The following is a 7,190-nucleotide window of genomic DNA, read 5'->3' on the forward strand; positions in this document are numbered from 1 at the left end:
GAGAGAGAGAGAGAGAGAGAGAGAGAGAGAGAGAGAGAGAGAGAGAGAGAGAGAGAGAGCGGGGGGGATCTAGAAGGAAAGAAGAAGAATTGACATAACTATCGTCTCGTAGTGACGGTTGCGTTGAAGGATTCTTTTAATTGGATTTTAGTTGCGTTTATTGGATTTTGCTTATCAGGCAGGACATCTACTCAACTCGATAGTCTAAATGTGTTGTATTTATTTTATGAGCATTGTGTGGTGATTGAAAAATAGCTTTTGGCTGAATTGTGGTATGAATTATATTCTATTATCAGTTATATTGAATTGTGAGCTTTCATCAATTTTTATTGTTGTGTATGGATAAGTATAATTGGAACGCCCCAGCACTACGCCAAATAAGACATCCAATAACGGTTAAATAATGCAAATTACCGTTTTTAAATAGAAACACGGGACCGTTATTACAACAACGGTTGTTGAATATATACCATGGTTATACAAATAACACGTGACCGTTAGATAACATCAAGAACCGTTATAAATTCTTTTAAGAAACCGTTGTTAAATCTTAAGAACGGTTTCAAATCCGTTGTCGTAGTTTACTATTGACAACGTCTTATCGTTCCAAAACTGTTGTTAAATATTATATATGATAACAGTTCATTTCGTTATCTTATTTATTGAATGTGAAAATTTAACAACGGCTTTATTGCGTGCAAAACCGTTGTTATATTCATCTGTTGACAACGGTATGTAACCGTTATCTATTTATATTGATGAAATTTTGTCAACGGTTCTGCTTAAATAAACCGTTGTAAAAGTTTTGAACTCGACAACGGTTATCGTTCGTTATCTTATATTTTTGACGGTTTGAATGGGAGGGAAAATATGTCAACAGTTATTTATCTAAATAAAACCGTTGTCAAATAATTGTTTGCAACGGGTTGTTTTTAACCGTTATCGTTTTTATTTTATTTTTTAAAAATGATTTTAGCCTGTTTCTAGTCATTTATTCTTTGAAATGTTATTTTTTCAAAGCGGCGTTTGTAGCAAATTCTTTGAAATGCTATTTTTTTCAATTTCTTTGTTGAAAAATAGCATTCCAAAGAAATTGTGCGAGTGAAAAAATTCAATCCTGCATCAAAATATTACACCCGACAATCAATTAAACCCAGTTTAAAAACAGTACAAACAGGATGATCATTAGCCAAAACACAACTGCTATTGAGAAAACAAAAGAAACCAATACACAATGGATCTATATATACACACTCGTACATAACGCATGAGAAAACTATTGAGACCTTGCTAATGAAACAACATAACTGGCCCACATATTTCTCATCTGGTTGATGTTCTCTGGCGAATATTCCGGGGCTTTGTCGAGTATTTGTGGAAACTACAATTCAAAATATACATAAGCAAAATAGATATAATACATGGAAGTATACAGAATTGAACTCAATTTACGTCTAAAATAGTTTTTAAATCACACTAACCCGTATCGAAATGGTAGATAGTTTTCTATTGATAACCTCCCACATGGACTGGCAAACGTAAAAGGCGCATTGTTTGTCGCCTGGTGCTTTAGGAGACTATTATATAAATCACACACAAATCAGTTAAATTAGATAATCAACCTCGTATAAACATTAATTAAATGATACGAGTAATTATTAATAATACACTTACTAATGGCGTGATAAAATTGGGAACATCGTCGCTTTCATATTTCCCAAGTGGACATAATTTTTTTTTTGCTTCAAAAACACTAAATCATAAATATACACACATGCCATTATTATTTACATATATATGTCTCAAGTCATACAATAACAAATGACATTATTGAAGGTTGTAAACTTACTCAGTTATCATCCTTACACAAGTGTCAGAGGGTTTGCCTTCGCGAGAGTCAATCCAGTACACTGTTTTTGTTTCCACTTGGATTGCCAGTAGCACCCAATGCTTCCTATTCAATTTGGGACATTGAGCTGTTAGTTCATTTACACGCATTTAAGCATGTTAATAATAAATTTATAGCACCGTGATTTATTACAATAATCACGTACTATACATACATATTCTCATTGTAGGAGGCAAGCCAAAGGTTTTTGGACGACATCAACCGACGAGCGATACTATTGATTTGTTCTTCGTATGAAATTCTGTGCACAGAGAACGCCTTAGGACTCAAGAATCCGTAGGCGTGAAATGGGAACTTCCACTCAGCGATCTGATTATTCAGGTACCTATTACGCCACATGGAATGAAAAATGTTATTGTAATTGATAATTTTAACAAACATCATTATTGGTAAATGGAAATGACTAAATAGTTTTATTAATAAAACTTACTTCATCCAAATCAAAATGTGAACAACATCTAAATTGTCAAGGTCGACAAATTCAATCAGTTGCTTCGGGTCCAGTACGGGTATATCAGCTCTGCCCATAATTTCCTCTTCAATGTTAATCATGACTACATCCCCTCTAGGTGACTTCTTTACATCCAGGTTGTGCAAAGCCATCAGCGAAGCAGTTTTCATTTTTTTCTGATATTCACACGATTCATAATAAGAATCATAAGCAGGCTTGACTGCAACAACTTCTATTGACGTAGTAGTAATTACTTTAGCCGCTGTCATGGCTTTGCTTAACTTCTGCAAATGTAAAGATTAAAGTACTTATGCTGTGTTAATATTCGTACCCTAATATATTTAAAGAACAAGTAATAATTAACGTCTGCGTATAGGTACCTCGGGGATGACAAAATTGATGAGGTTGTTAGGCCATTGCACATAGGAGCTCAGAGCTTCTTTCAAATTAGTGATATCCTCATTAGGAAATGGTACTTTTATTTCCCCATACTCATCTTTATATAATTGAGACACTTCCACTTTACTGCAATTGTGACGAAGGGGTATACCATGAACCTTAACTTGTTGAAACCGGTCGTAAGCGAACACATATCCCCTGGCAAAATTAACTTTCTGTTTCCCGTTTAAATAGAACAGACGACAAGCCACCTTGCAATCGCCCTTCACGACAGCTTTAATCAATTAGCACACATACATTCACTACCTTTAATAAATTTCATAAGTAAAAACATGTACTGAGATGAATAATTATAAACCAGCAGCTATTACCTTTTTCGGTGTAGAGAAGAACGTCTGATCATCAACTACCTCAATCCCTTCATGTGTCACGACCTTCCTGGCTTCCTCTTCCTCTTGAACTGCCTGTTATCGATCCTCGACTCCCACCTGAGTCTCCTTTGCCAATTCCTTCTCCTTTGCCATGTCCTCCTCGGCTTCCTTCAATACATTAACACTTGTCCATATAACACGTACTGATTTTCCAAATCATATAACACATTGTATATAGATAAGACATAAATATTATTACCTCTTTTTCCTCCTCCTCCTCCTCCTCCTCCTCCTCCTCCTCCTCCTCCTCCTCCTCCTTCTTCTCCTCCTCCTCTACTTCCTTTATGACTTCTTGAACCATATCCCACTCTTTTTCTGATGGCTTTTCCCCAATTTCCAACATTCTCATCATCAACCTGACTATTTTATATAGCTGTGTAGTAGAAATTAATGTCAGCATATATAGTTATAAATTACGTTGGTTTAAATACAAAAATTATAGATTACCTTCTTGGAATCATCACCACTTCGTGTAGTTTTCCCAAAATACTTAGTGATACCAACATGCGTCGATACTCCTCTCACACGACCTGGATTCTCTGCTTTGCCCATTGCCCTAGCAAGAATGACATCACGTCCTTCAAGCTTCCATTTTCCTTCCTGTATCTCCTTCTCATAGATCCTCTACATACACATAAAACCATTAAGCAACTCACAATTATATAACTCCGACTACCAGTGGTAGGAGTGACATATTTATTCAAACTTACAATTTTTTCTTTGATGTCCTTATCATATTCAGTTTCCGTGTTTCCTTTCTTAGGAGTGTGACCTTCCACCCAAGCGTCGTGACGACTGAATTTTCCAAGCTTTGCCTACAATTCATTCATCACATTGATATCCTCTCAAAATATGTATGATTACTATGAACATATATAACATCCGACTAAAACACCTAATAGTCTAATACTATAAGAATTATGTACTTACAAGTTTCTTCTTAATCAATCTATAACCACCTCGGGAGCCGTAAAAGACGGTCTTTTTCTTTGAAATGTTCACCTTGTTCCTCTCACTCATAGCCTTCATCAAATAAATTGTATCAAGAAACGTAAGCATGATCAAACACTAAACTAAGTATACTTCTCTACTAATTATTATTATTAAGTTACCTTAAACTTGTCAGACTGCCTATAAGCGATATAGCTATCCCAATGGTCTTGACTGACATACGGGAACTTCTTTGTTGGTGGGTTCTTGTTCATCTGCCCGGTTTCCTTGTTGAACAAGTGCTTCTCAGCAATCTTTAACTTCGAAGAATTGAGGGTTTCCCCTGTCTTTGTTTTTAGGTACTTATCATACTTTTCGGGGACAACGTAAGCTAACTGCATATATGATGAGCATAGTTGGTACAAGTGTTTCGGTTAATACACATATCAAGTAGTAACTTAATTTTAGCAAAAACCATTATTCTGTTTATTAACATGGTGTTCCGTATTTTACTCAGTTCACTGATACGCGGCGTACCGAGAGGCACATATTGTCTTACACAACAACCAATCCAACTCGCAAATACCCGGCATACTCACCATATGGCAGCCCCGTATCTTTATCCCATTGTAAAGGATTAGGTATCTTTGAATTTATTGCTTCTAGGGAAACCCTGTGGCGCATTAGACCCGTAGTGTGTTGCAAATTATTCTCATCACCTGAGTCGTCGCCTGACCTATTTCTATCGTTTATTTTCCGCTTTTGGACCATATCTAAAGCAGAAATTAATAAACAAATAATAACAATGCATACTTATAAAAACAAACAAATCTACCGAGAGGAGGGTTTATTACTTCTTTAAAGAGGAGAATCCAGATTTATCTGGCGGCGGCAATGGCGATGATGACGATGACTGCAACGACGATGGGGTAGGCTGGTGATTGAGGGGAAGCCCAATGTTTGAGAATATTATGTGGGGGAGGGGAAGCTCAGAGTATATATGTGTGAATCATACAGCACTTGCAAGACCTTGTTTATTGGAAAGTAATAAGCATGGTATAAGAAAAACCTTTATATTTTGTTTCCAAACAGACTACAGTTTTGTTTGAAACCGTAATTGATTCGTACTATCTACAACGGGTTAGAAATAACCGTTCTCTGTGATATTTTCATGTTGTTTGATTTTCCCGCCAAGAAATAATGCATCATTTTTATATACATAACAACGGCCTGAACCGTTATAACTGTATACGTCCTTAACAACGGTTTGGGTATAACCGTTTTATTTTATATTTCACTGTGTTTGATTTTACCGCCAAGAAGTAAAGCATCATTTGGTATATGCCAGCTAATTACAATATGTTTCTTAGAAAATCTTGCTTATTCCATTAATTTAAAGGATTACAAGTTTACACATAAAGATTAGAAACTACCACCATACATAATAAACTAGGTAAATAACAATTAGAAGAAGAAATTTGACAATTAACTTAAGCCATGCCTCATTATTTTTGAGTTCTACGATATCCATGGTTAACTTCTTGCATTCTTCTTTTGCCTTCAATATTTCACTGTCATTTCCCCGCTTCGATTCTTCAAATTGATATAGTAACTTCTCACTTGAGTAATCTCGATATCCATGTTCTTTTTCTTATTCACTAACCTGTTTATAACCTTCCTCTGCCACTCAGTCATTGGCTCATCAACCTACTTGAAGTAATTGCATCCACGCATTTTAGTCTCAGGATTATAGAATTTGCAAGTAAGAAACTTTCTTCCCGGATTTCGCAAAGTCCAAGAAATCCGCAATGCTGTCGGAACTGAGCAATTACATGTCCCTGTTGAAATAGAGGAAGAAGAAGAGCTACCACTTGACATACTTTGAGTAAAGAGAGAGAGAGAGAGAGAGAGAGAGAGAGAGAGAGATGAAGAAAGAAAGAAAGAAAGAAAGAAAGAAGGTTATTTAAAATAATGTTATTCAGCAATTGCATAATTTAACACAGTTCTTATAAGAACCGTTGTAATTATCTTATTAATATCTTCCAATTTCCATTTATTTTTAGAGGTGTTTGTGATCTAACATGGTTTTTATGCACTACCGTAGTCATTATATTATATGTTATTGTTTCATTCATTTGTCTATTCGCAAGTTATTTAAAATCAATGTTAATAAGCATTTGCATGTAATAAAGAGTAGAACAATATATTAAAACGAGCATATCATACAATGGCGTAAAAAAAACCAGTACAACAAGGGGAAAAACAGGAAACACAATAAAAAAATAAAAAAAAACCACAAAAACAAACAGCTAACTAATTAGTACATTAATCAAACACCCTAACATGAGTTTGACTAGAAGGTGGGTACTGAGGATAAACATGATTATAAATCAAGCGTACTAAATCGGCATCAAGACGGGGATCAAAATGAGGCACTTCTTCGTCTTCCCATGATTTCGGTACATTAATAAAATTGTACGGAATGAACCTTCTCATCAGATGAGCATCCTCAGCGGTGGCAACCCATAAGTGAGGCCCAGCGTGAACATAACGATCCTTAGGGTCGTCACTATAATAGTCACTTTTGCCCCTTTGATGGTCAAGTGATGCATACCTTGCAGCGAGTTGTTTTGCTTGGCGAAAATCGTCAAGACCATCCCCTCGAAACACGATCAGAGCATATCCAAAAAATCTACGACCAGAAATCCAAGCCGGGTAGATTGCCCTAACATTTGAAAACCCATTCTCAATGAGGATGTCCCTCAATAGGTTAAGAGACTCCAGCAGCATCGCGTATGACTGGGAGATTGTGAATTATGCACGTAATCGGGTTGATATAGCGGGTTACCGATTGCTGAGGAGGTGCGACTACGGATGGTGATGACGATGACATTCTTTTAATTATGATATGTATGTGTATGTAGATTATTTAAAAAGTGAAGTAGAAAGGTTAGTAATAATAAAGTGATTCTTATTGATACTGGAAATGTGATTCTATTTATAGTATAATAAAGCTATAATTAATTGGATTAATTTCATCTATACATTACATTCAAACTTGTATTAATTG

This window comes from Silene latifolia, chromosome Y (genome assembly GCF_048544455.1).
Source record: "Silene latifolia isolate original U9 population chromosome Y, ASM4854445v1, whole genome shotgun sequence".
Classification (NCBI taxonomy): domain Eukaryota; kingdom Viridiplantae; phylum Streptophyta; class Magnoliopsida; order Caryophyllales; family Caryophyllaceae; genus Silene; species Silene latifolia.